A 12,985-nucleotide genomic window follows, 5' to 3' on the forward strand; every position below is an offset into this window, starting at 1 on the left:
CTGTCAATCGCTTTTTGGGTGTATTCTAGAATTCCCCTCTACACTAGGGCCCTCATCTGAAGTCAGTGGGAGGATTTCCATTGACTTTAAAGGGCTTTGGACCTGACAGTAGATGTTTGCTAGGTGTAAATATTCATATTGCAACTTTCTCAATGCAGGGATTTGTCAACTGTATTTCCCTGAGATGCTCTGTGAATGTTTATGCTGCTGTATATATAATCATTATAATTAAGAGATTGCAGCACACACTTTATAAATGTCACATGAATCAAAACAAGATTTCCACAGATCAGCATATCATAATCCTCAGTGTCCTATAAATAAATAAACTCCCAGTATCCTGTCTAACTTGCAGTTTTTTCTCCTCAGTGACATTGAGTTCCTGGCCAAACGTTAGCCATGAAGATTCTTTACCTTCTTTTTGCTGTCTTCTTCCTGGTGGCGCAAAGCACTGAAGGTAAGATTTCCATGAATGAAGGGAAAATATAGAAGGACATGTGTGAGCCTGTACTAAGGTTGCCTAAATCTTTGTATCATAGTTTTTTCCAACTCTTCTTCTAAACAGCTCTAGTACTTACAGGGTTTGAAGCAGATATTTGAATTTAGCTGGGGAATAATCCTGGGGTCAGGAAGGTCCCTTTGATATGCCTATGAAAATCTGTACAGATGTGGTTGAACTATAACCTGTAAAAACTTCACCTAAATTCTATCTAGTGGGGTGCTTCTAGGATTGGTTCTTGGTCCTGTCCTATTCAATTTTTTTATCAGTGACCTGGAAGAAAATATAAACTCACTGATAAAGTTTGCAGATGAAAAGAAATTTGGGGAGTGGTAAAAATTGAAGAGGACACAACTCTGATACAGAGTGATATGGATCGCATGGTAAGCAGAGGGCAAACAAACAATACACATTTAAATAAGGCTAAATATAAATGCATACGTCTAAGAAAAAAGAATGTAGACATAGTTACAGAAGGGGGCACTCTATCCTGGGAAGCAGTGACTCTAAAAAAGATTTGGGAGTAAGTGGAGAATAATCAGTTGAATATGAGCTCCCAGTGTGAAGCTGTGGCCAAAAGGGCCAATTCAGTCTTTGGTTGCATAAACAGCGGAATATAAAGTAGGACTAGAGAGGTTATTTTACCTCTGAATTTGGCACAGGTGAGATCGCTGCTGGAAAACTGGGTCTTGCTCTGGTGTCCACAAATCAAGTCTGTTGCACCCGTGCATGGTTTAAAGGATACATTGGGCGGAATGCTTGTCAATCAAATTTGGCCCAGACCATAAGTCATTCAGACGTGAAGGGACTCGGTCAAACCCTTCTGTTCCTAAATGTTGCAACCATCCATCCCAGTGCTGAGCCGGTTCAACCCTGCTCAGCCAACCAGCATTTGTGATATTGCCTGGAACATCACTGTTACAAATAAGAAAGAGTCAGAACCTCAGCAGCAGCCACTAAGGGAAGTTGGCGATTCAGGCAGCTACCTGCTTCCTGTGTCTGCAAGGTGTGGGGCTGTGAAGGACATCCATGCTCAGTGCTGTGGTTCTGAAGTGTGCAGCCGGGGAGCCCGTGCTTCTGCTTAATTAACGTCCTCTGTTCTCTTCCTAGGGGCAGCCATTGAATGGGCAGAGAACTACAGCCATTTAAGTATTATGAACTATCAAGTAAAATGGGGCACAGGAAGATAATTGGGTTGTTTTATCTGGGTCTCAGTGAACGGGAAATTCATTAAATGAGAAAAGCCCATCATGCTACAGCCACAGCTCTTGTTTCTCTGCTGTGTGAATGAAAATCATGATTCTTTTTTTTGTGTGTGTGCAGTTTCTAATCGTGGAATCATTGGCACTGCCATATGCCTAAGTAAGAAGGGTGCCTGCTTCCTTTTCCATTGTCCTCTCAATACAGTGCGTATTGGACGCTGTGGTCTGTTTTGGCATTGCTGTAGGTGGTAAGTTCAGGATTTTCACAAGGGAGATATTGCACTGTGAACAGAACTATTTGTCTCTCTTTTTTATGTGTCCAAGCTATTGTTTAATGCTCTTGCAGGCTTCACACATGAGGCACAGCCCAGGGGCAGAGGGCAATGGAAGATCCTGTACTACCCTGATTCTGAACTGCCTGGGTGCTTCTTTGACCCTTGTTGACTTCTCTTACTTACAGCTGCCTTACTCTGCTGGCCATGGCTGGTCCACAGCCCGGAGCATCTGTCATGCTCAGTGCTATAGAGATTGCTCTGCTGAGATCAGATAACATCCAGCACCATCTCCAGCACTAACCCTAAGACAGTGCTTGCAAGTAGGGCAGCAGAGGGCCAGTTATGTCAACCCTGTTATGCTCGTACATTGGGGTAACTCTCCATCAATCTTTTTATATCCCCTACATGTAGCCAGAACATCATTAAGCACTCACAATAAAGGCAATTTCCAATCTCTTTCCATAATAAGTCCATCCTCTCACATGCTTGACCACTTTTGGAAACACCTCCTCCTTACGGCGTACATCCATGATGTTCTACAACCAAGCGTGGAATATTTCTTGATTGATTCAGCAAAATTCATTCAGGCATTTCTGGTGTTGAATGTGTTTGACACAAGTTCTGTTCACTCCTGAGACATGATCCCTGCCAAAAACAGAGGGATTCTTTGACTTGTAGTCAAGGAATTGTGGGAAATGTTGGCTCCTAATGAAGAATTCTAAATATAAAAGATCTGTTGTCCTCAGTCTGAAGGGAATTGGTAAGACCTGCTGTAAGTCTCTCTGGCAAGCAGGAAAGTGCAGAAGAGCAGTAAGGATGATACAGAGTGATCTGGATCACCTGGTAAGCTGGGCTGAAGCACACAATATGGGTTTTAATACAGCTAAATATATATGTATACATCTAGGAATGTAGGCCATATTTACATGATGGGGTACTCTATCCTGGGAAATGGTGGTTCTGAAAAAGATTTGGGGGTCATGGTGGATAATCAGCTGAACATGAGCCCCCTGCAGTCAAAAGAGCTAATGTGATCATTGGATAAATAAACATGGGAATCTCAAATAGGAGTAGAGAAACTATTTTAACTCTGTGTTTGGCATTGATGTGGAGTCCTTTGTCTGCTTTTGGTGCCCAAAATTCAAGAAGGATGTTGATAAATTGGAGAGGGTTCAGAGAAGAGCCACAAGAATGAATAAAGAATTAGCAAGCATAGCTTATAGTGATAGCTGTAGGCGATCAATATATTTAGCTTAGGAAAGAGAAGATTAAGGGGTAACTTGATTACAGTCTATAAGTATCTACATGGGAATAAATATTTAATAATGGGGTCTTCAGTCTAGCAGACAGAGGTATAGTATGCTCCAAAGGCTAGAAATAGAAGCTGGGAAACTCAGCCTGGAAATAAGGCAGGCATAGTTAAGAGTGACGGTAATTAACCATTGGAAAAAATTATCGAGTATAGTGCAGGATTCACTATCACTGACAATGTTTAAATCAAGACTGGATGTTTCTTTAAAAAAATATTTTCAAGATAATATTTTAGGGGAACTCTCTGGCCTGTTTTATACAGGAGGTCAGACTAGATAATCATAATGGTCTCTTCTGGCTTTGGAATGTATGAAAACTATTGTGCATGAGAACAGCTGAAGGGAAGAGAAGTCCAATCAGCCCCTGAGGAAGCGCCTCTAGCCCAGAAACTTTTATATTTTCTTTTTGATTACTTTCTTGGCCCCAGATTTGGGAGATTTTGGTTCAGCATTGATGAGAAGATAAACTGCACCCTCACAGCATGGAAATCATGATGATTTTCCCAGAGTAAAAAAGTATTTTCAAACCAAATCACCCAAAAATGGCAGCACATTGAAACTCAGTGCATGGCCTAGTCCTCACTCCAGGGTCCATCCAGAATTACTCAATGTGAAAAACTGGAAAATAATGTAATTATGAAGGTGGGAAAATTGTAGCTCCAGTAGGTGCAGGGCAGCATTCTCAGAGCTGTGTTACAGAACATTTGGGTCCAGATCCTGCAAACATGAGGAGCCGTGTTGAGCATAAAGTTGCTCCCACATGACAGCAGGATGGAGGCACTGTCAAGCACCCATGTGTGATGGCTGCCATACCTTCTTTGTCTGCAGTCTGTGGTTTATGCAGAGCCCTCCAGAGCTAAAAGTACAGGTGTCAACAGCTTGAACTACAGAGCTGGCCTCTAGTTGGAGGCACAGCACTTACAGCTTGCACAAAGGGGGATGTGTGGCATGCACTGGCCAGTGGGTGACAGATGCATATCAGAAAATGCCTTCATTCTTCAATGCAATTCAGTCATCACTAGTCCATTTTCAGGATTAATGCTACTTTCATTCCTTAATGCATCTTAGTACATACTCTGAGCATTTGCAGTTCTCGTTTCAGAATTCCAGAGCGATTACAAATCTTGGTAATCTTAGCATTACCATTGCTCAGAATGTCTTTTTAATGCTTTAAACATGACGGTTCCCACAGGAAAGTTAACTTGGCAGCATTGTAGATCTGCAGCCCTTCTTATCCCCGTTCTTCTTGTGAGCTGCTGGATGTACCATAAAAACCTGTCCAGGATGCCCATTCATGTTGCATCAGGGACAGGTCCCAGAGAAGCAGTAGGGAGGAGTCAGAGATTTTTTCCAACCACAAAAACACAAGAGGGTCAGCTTCAGGGCAGGAGTTGTGAAGCTTGGAGCTGCATGAGAGCGACTTCAGCGCTGCTCGCCTGGCTGGTTCACTGGGCATTTTCAGAGCTCCATGCTTTCACCAGGCCAGGTTACTAGCATGGAACTGCCACGAGCATATGGTCAGGCTTTGGGCTGACATGACCTGGGAGGCAGAATAGGAATTGCCAGGCATTCTTGAGGAACAAATCATTGATCATGTAAATAAGTCATTATTTAATTTTTCCCATAGGCAAACGTGTGTGTGTGTGTGTAAGAAAAACTGTATGTGGATGTGAGACACATTGTGGTACACTTTATGTATTTTGATTTTATTTTTCTATATGAAAAAGAAATAGTCAAGATTTTTAAAGGTCACAGGTTTGATTAAATCCCGCAAAGGAATTCCTCCTGTCTTTTTAATTTTGATACAGATTTTTCACTAAAAGGTTCATCGTATTTACAGCAGGTCTAATATTTTTGGGTTTTTTTTAATGTCCCAGACTAATTTATTTTTCTGGTGGTTGCTTTACCTGTGTAGAATGTTAAATAGGAAGGATTTTTTTAAAAAATAAAATTGAGAATCTGCCTTCTTTACTAGAGAGTAAGGGGTAAAGGGAGGGGAAATCCATGTTCAGAAATCTAGTGTATTTACCTGGTAAGCCAAATAGGCAGCCAGTTCACATGTTTAGCTATATCTGACTATCTTCATTGAAACTCTGTAGCAGTATGTTGAATACAGAAAATGACTCTCCTGCTCTGGTGTTAACCAGGGACATCTGCACTCGCTGTTCAGTGATTTGAAAGTAAATATCATAGTTTCCTTGTTTTAATGGATTTAATCACAGAATCTGAGAGTCTCTTTCCTGTTTTCCTTTTTTAGGGCTGAGTGATGGCACCAGAGATTGTCAATGCAGAATCTCTGGGAATCTGGCAGAGGACACCTAGCTTCTAAAATTATTGAAGCCTTTTTATCTGGACTGCAAAGAATCTTGTGACCTGAAGAAAACCCACAAGGGAGCCCTAGTATTACCCATAATGACTTGTTATTCTCCTTTTAATAAAAGTAACTCCTTGTGGCTGTGTATTGTTGAAACATGTGTGAGTGTTTAGATTGGTGCACAGGGGCTGTCAGGTATTTCTTTTCTATTAAAATCCATTTTTTTCCTCTTGAAATTAGTAATAAAAAAATATAAAGGGTCACTATTGCATGCTAAATCCACCCAGTTGTGTTCCTAGACCAGGGAATATTCATATTTTTTTTATGTTTCAGTGAGCTCACATGGATAAATCTTTACCTATTCCTTACACTTTTTACAAATCCATTTCATTTGTGTTGTTGTTCGAGGAGGGGGTCCAGTCACAGTTTGATTATGTGGTGTGTTTCAGAGTAGCAGCCATGTTAGTCTGTATTCGCAAAAAGAAAAGGAGTACTTGTGGCACCTTAGAGACTAACCAATTTATTTAAGCATAAGCTTTCGTGAGCTACAGCTCACTTCATTGGATGCATAAAGTGGAAAGTACAGTGAGAAGATTTTATATATACACACAGACCATGAAAAAATATACATTGTAAGGAGGGTGATCACTTAAGATGAGCTATTACCAGCAGGAGAGTGGGGTGGGGGGAGAGAAAACCTTTTGAAGTGATTATGTGGTGTGTAACGCCCACCTCGGTACTCCATGGCACCTCGACCCTCCTCTGCTCTCTTCTGTTCTGAAACCTTCCCATCACCAGTTCCCCTTCACTTGTGGCAGAACTTCCAGACATGGCTATGTGCAGCAGGTTCTCTTGCAGGAATGAAAATGACAGCACAAATCGTCCAAACATATAATTGTGTAAGTGGGATCTGGAGGAGACTGAGACATTCCCCCAAAACAAATCCACACAGAGAAGAACAGAGGAAATCAGGCCAGGCTTCTTTAAGGGCTGGGGCCTTAAGGCTAAGGGGCAAAGTGGTGACTTAATTACAACCTATAAGTACCTACATGGGGAACAATAGTTAGTAATGGGATCTTCAGTTTCACAGTCAAAAACATAACACAGTCCAATGGCAGGAAGTTGAAGTTAGACAAATTCACATTGGAAACCAAGCGTAAATGTTTATGTTGAGAGTAATTAACCACTGGAACAATTTACCCAGGGTCGTGGTGGATTCTCCATCATGGGCAATTTGTAAATCAAAATTGGATATTTTTCTAAAAGATCTGCTCTAGGAATAATTTTGGGGAAATTCTATGGCGTGAGTAGGAAGTGAGACTAGATGATCACAATGAACTTTTCATGCTTTAGAATGTATTAATCTATTAATCTAGGCATTCTGCTCCCTGTTACACTTACAGCTTAGGTTTACTGGTGCAAAATTGGCATAAGAGAGATTGGAATTGGGCCCATGATATTCCACAAAGAATTTAGAACAGGTTTCCTAAAGGGAAATGTCTGCGCTGTTGCAGCCTCAACTTTCCTAAACGCCTTACCCGATCCTACTCCAACAGTGGTCAGAAATTAACCTCTGCCATTAGATCATTTACAAGAAGTTTAGCAGTGTGGGCTCCAAATGGAAAATCTCATCCCAGACTTAACTAGGCAGATGCTATGGCTCTCCATGATTCTCTTTGTTGCACTGTCACTGAAGTCCAGCAGGCTGAGCTGTGCTGGATCCTGTTGCAAGGCTGTTATTCCAGACGGAGGAGCAGCTTTCCTTAGTCTTGTGGTTAGCACCACCTTGGTCTTGTGGTTAGCACACAGGGATGACTGCTAGGGGTTAAGTAAAAGGCAATTTAAAAGTGTAGCTAGATTCCCCCTCCCTTAATAAGGAGACCTGAATCTCTCCCTTCCCTAGATGTAGAGAACTTCTCAACTCCCACATCGAGTCAAGGGCTTGTCCATGTGGTGAGGTATCAGGAGAGATTTCAGGCCCTGGGGTGTGTCCGCTGTAAATCAGGTAACTGATGTCTTTCCTAGGAGCTTATGTTCATTACTAAAAAAGCTGTGGATTTTTTTAGCTTGGGCTAATTAACACATGAGCTATCCCAAGATTAAACAATGTGAACACTCGGCAATATAGTCTGACCACAAGGTACCTTTGGCAAGATCAGTTGGTTTTCTCAATTGGGCCTACAATTGTACCATAATTGTGAGCTCAATTGCATAAAGTGAGGGAAAGTTTATAGTGTCACAATAACCTATAACAATAAACGTTGATGGGAAAAGCTGCAAAAGGGAGACAGAGACTGAATTAATTCAAACAAAAAGGCTTCCTGATACAACTCAACAACTGTGTTAAGATCATGCCTGGCAAACACAAGATGTCGGATTCGGGAGAGGTCTCAAGTGGGGTTAAACAGGGATCTGTTCTGGGTCTGGTGTTGTTAACATCTTTATTAATTACCTGAATATAGGAATAAAGAGCATACTTATCAAGTTTGCAGATGACACAAAGCTGGGGGTGGGGGGCTTGCCAACACTTTGGAGGATAAAGCTAAAATTCAGAGGGTTCTTGGTAAATTGGAGAACTGGGCTATAGACAACAAAATAAAATTAAATAAAGACAAATGTAAGGTGCTAACCATATGGAAGAAAAACCAAATGCACAAAAACAGAATGGGGGGAAACTGGTTTGGCAGCAGCACTGCTGAGCAGGTTCTGGGAGTTGTGGTGGATCACAACCTCAACATGAGTCAACAATGTGGTGCTGTTGCAAAAAAAAAAAAATGCAATTTTAAGTTACTCAATTAATAGAGGCATGCAAGTCACAGGATGTGATTGTACCACTCTATTTGGCACTGGTTAGGCCTCAGCTGGAGTATTGTGTCCAGTTTTCGTCACCAATGTAAGAAAGGATGTAGAGAATCTGGAATGGAAACTAGAAGTGAGCGACAAAGATGATCAGAGGGATGGAATGCAAGCCATATGAGCAAAGGCTGAAGGAACTGGGTATGTTTAGTTTGGAAATGAGGAAATTAAGGGGGAATATGATTGCAGTCTTCAAATACATGAAAGGCTGCCATAAAAAAGATGGAGAAAAGTTGTTGTCTTTTCCCACAGAGGGCAGGAGAAGAGTCAATGGGTTCAAACTACAGCAGAGCAGATTTAGATTAAATCTCAGGAAAAATATCCTCACTGAAAGAACAGTAGGAAAATGGAACAGACTCCCTAGGGAGGTTGTGGAAGCTCTTTCAATGGAGGTTTTCAAGTGGAGGCTGGATAGCCATCGGTCTTGGATGATTTAGACACAACAAATCCTGCATCTTTCACATCTGCACATTTCAGGAAATTCCGCATGACAAATCCCTGCCTTGAGGAAGCTGCACCTGATAAATTCTACTGCCTGCTCCAGTACCATTTGAAATCAAAGGTAAGACTCCCACTGACATCATTAGGGTTTGGATGAGGGCCTGATTGTGAGAGGAATGCCAAGAAACCGGTCTATCTGGGGAGAGGTATGGCAGTAAGGAGTGTGTCTGTGTGTTTATTCTGAACAAATTGTACCAATATCCTATGTGAATTTAGGATATTTTCCCATTTTTATGATTCCAAACCCAGGGAGATCAAACCTTGCTGCAAGCGTGTGTGCTGGGGGTGGGGAGGGGGACGGGTGTGGTGGGGTAGCAGGGGAAGCAAGGGTAGCTACTGAGATTCAGCAAGAGGATGGTCAGCCAACTCCAGGGTGGGAAATGGGGTCCCAGCAATTCCTGCCTGCTCCCTAGTCTGATCTTGGGTGCCTCTGCAACTGCTCCCCTCCCCCCGCCCCACCGTCCTGCTGTAGTCTCCATATCCTTCAACCCCCATACATATGTGTGGGATAATATGGGGGCAGAGCCTCCGCAATATTTCCATAATTCCAAAATTCTTAAAATGAGTGAGAAACACGTGCCATCTCTCCCTTTTTCTTGTGGTTCTGTTTTGTTGCTGGAACGACCGGCAGCCTTCACAATAGCAGTGAAAAGGGCAGACGCTTTTGGTGCGTTGAACATGTGAGAGTCAATGGCCCCTGCAGATACTAAGCACCTGTTAAGGATTTATCTCATCCACGCTATTCAGAGAAGAGAGAATGAGAAGTGACTGGGCTACAACAGCAGCCAGGAAAACTGAAGAAAATTGCTAAGGCTTCTGTAGTGGAATTGGGCCTATCAATGCAACTAGGTACTCACGGCTCACTGGGCACCCAAGTAGGATGAAAGTGGTCGAGCAGCTGTGCCCTTGATAACAGTTAGTTTTTCACCTAGTGAAGCTAACCTGCTTGTTTTGAAGGGCTCGATTCTGCCACACACAAATCGACACTACAAGTGTTAGAGTTGCTTACAGCAACAAAAGGGGATTGTCTGTCACTGCACTTAATCCACCCCCTCAAGAGGCAGTAGGTAGGTCGATGGAAGAATTCTCCCGTCAACCTAGTGGTGTCTACACCGGGGCTTATGTTAACTTATCTATGTCTCTCAGGGGTGTGAGTTTTTCATAACGTTCAGTGATGTAGCCGGGTCGACCTGCATTTTAGGTGCAGATCAGTCCTTACATTGCATCTTTCCATTGTCCAGAAACAGCCCCATTGATATTGATGTCACAGTTCACAGAGCAAGCACAACTCGTTGTGAGGGAGGGTGGCAGACTCCTCATAGCTAGTCATTGTGCATTTCGTGTGCTGCCATTGGTGCCGTGGACACAATCCTAGCAAATCCCAGTCTCTCCTAAGCAGAGTATGTGCTGTTAGCCGCCAAATTCAGATTCTCCACAGCCCACCTAATTATTATATGAAACTGCAGTGAAGATACCTGGTGCAGTGAAATTGGCCAGTGGGCTCTTTTCACTTCCGATATGCTCAGGTAAACAGACATTCTTATACAATGGGACCAGACTGATAGACACATACAGAGTGAGAGAGAGAACTGGTAAGAACCAGACACAACATCTACTAAGGAAGAATTTAAAACTCTGTGTTTATTTTTTTACAATTAGCAAATATTTCATTCAAATGCTTATTAAGCACTTAGTAGCAAAACATATTTTTATAGATTCAAGAAGTCCACCTCTTCAGCTCAGGGTAAATGAACATCACAAACATTTCCTTGAGGACCAAAGAGAATTCCAGCAACAGAGGGAAAACCGGACTTGGCTTTCTTGATATTTGTAAGCTAAATAACAAGCAGAAGGGGAAAAAAAACACTTTAAAAACCAAAAACCCTTTCTGGTATCCTAATACTTTATAAAGAGGGGGGGAAAGGGCACAGACCCATTACTATTGTGGAAGAAAACTCAGTCTTCACTCTTAGGTTATTTGCAAAAAGTCAGAGACAATTTATTCGTGCAATTGCAGGGAAGACAGCAATTGGACAGAGTGTCTTCCCTTAGGCAAATCTTCAAAGCACAAACAATATAAAACAATATTTATACCCTTTTGTTACATATAGCTGTGTCCTGTTTAAGAGTAACAGCTGTGTTAGTAAAAAGAAAAGGAGGACTTGTGGCACCTTAGAGACTAACCAATTTATTTGAGCATGAGCTTTCGTGAGCTACAGCTCACTTCATCAGATGAAGTGAGCTGTAGCTCACGAAAGCTCATGCTCAAATAAATTGGTTAGTCTCTAAGGTGCCACAAGTCCTCCTTTTCTTTTTGCGAATACAGACTAACACGGCTGTTCCTCTGAAAGCTGTGTTAGTCTGTATTCATCTGTATTGTTTCATGATCTCTGTGTGTATATAAAGTCTGCTGCAGTTTCCACGGTATGCATCCGATGAAGTGAGCTGTAGCTCACAAAAGCTCATGCTCAAATAAATTGGTTAGTCTCTAAGGTGCCACAAGTACTCCTTTTCTTTTTGTGTCCTGTTTATACATTATTCTTCCCATTATCTTTGTCAACATTGCATTCCATTCTTACCTTAAAGCAAGGTCCCTTGTAGTTTTCCCATCCACCTTGCACAAACCCCACTTCTACAAATCTTGCATTATTAGGGTTAAGGTTGGCCTGTTTCTTGCTCTGTCTCTTAACCAAACTAAAATAACTGCACTCATATGCTCTTTTCCCTTTCACACTTCCACACTATTTTCTTCTTTGCAAGTGCCCTACAATAACCTGGGTCAAATATTGACAGTGCATTAGAGTATTAAGACATGCCTGACTTGGTGCATAAACAAGAGTATCAGTAGATTCAATCTGTGAGGTAGACCTCTAAGATGATGGGATCGGGGAGTGGGCCACCAACCATCCCCTGGAAAGTCAGGTAGGCGATGGGCCATCTCCTCAAAATGCTGAGAAGATGTAGGAGGTGGACAGACCTCCCCGCAGGAACAGAGCACAAAGCAAGGGGATAGGGCCATTAAGACGGATTGTTCCATGATGAGGGGCCTCCAGGAGAGGAGGTTTGAGGGGATGTAAGAAGAATATTTAACTCCCCTATCTCTCTAAGGAATAGAGGTGGGGTTAATTGGCAGCAGAAGGGGAAGAGGAGGCTTTTTGTTTGTTTGTTTGTTTGTTTGTTTGTTTGTTTGTTTTTGTTCAGAGGGGTATTTCCTATGTTATCCGGAGCAAATTGTCCATCCCAACCTGTGACACAGTCTACAGCTTCTCTCTATGATGGTGTCCCTTGAATAGATATGTGGACAGAGTTGGCACTGGGGTTTGTTGCAGGGTTTGGTTCCTGGGTTGACAAAGGAGGTGCTGTAGTCAACATGAATAGGTCGGAATATGAATGAGAGGCTGCTAGGCAACTCTCTGACACCACATTCTACAGTCCATTACCCTTTGATCCCACTGAGGGTTACCAAAAGAAACTAAACCATCTGCTCAAGAAACTCCCTGAAGAAGCACAGGAACAAATCTATACAGACAAACCCCAAGACCCGCAACCAGGGGTATTCTATCTGCTACCCAAGATCCATAAACCTGGAAATCCTGGACCCCCCATCGTCTCAGGCATTGGCACCCTGACAGCAGGACTGTCTCCTCAGGCCCTACGCTACCAGCACTCCCAGCTATCTTCGAGACACCACTGACTTCCTGAGGAAACTAAAATCCTTTGGTGATCTTCCAGAAAACACCATGCTAGTAACTCTGGATGTAGAAGCCCTCTACATCAACATTCCGCACTAAGATGGAGTACAAGCCTTCAGGAACAGTATCCCTGATAATGTCAAGGCAAACCTGGTAGCTTTGTGTCATGGCAAACCTTTGTGACTTTGTCCTCACCCACAACAATTTCAGATGTGGGGACAATTTATACCTTCAAGTCAGCGGGACTGCTATGGGTACCCGCATGGCCCCACAGTATGCCCACATTTTTATGAATGACTTAGAACAACAGTTTCTCAGCTCTCGTCCCCTAATGCC

The 12,985-nt window shown here is 42.5% G+C and overlaps 1 long non-coding RNA gene across 1 annotated transcript; it reads left to right on the forward strand.

Annotated features, from left to right (window-relative positions):
• The first annotated feature begins 391 nt into the window (after positions 1-391).
• Positions 392-5,756, forward strand: LOC140908109 (uncharacterized). The gene is made up of 2 exons (XR_012157758.1): positions 392-457; positions 5,544-5,756. It is a non-coding gene; the product is annotated as an uncharacterized LOC140908109 (long non-coding RNA).
• The last annotated feature ends 7,229 nt before the right edge of the window (positions 5,757-12,985 follow it).

The sequence above is a fragment of the Lepidochelys kempii genome, chromosome 3 (assembly GCF_965140285.1).
Source record: "Lepidochelys kempii isolate rLepKem1 chromosome 3, rLepKem1.hap1, whole genome shotgun sequence".
Lineage (NCBI taxonomy): Eukaryota > Metazoa > Chordata > Testudines > Cheloniidae > Lepidochelys > Lepidochelys kempii.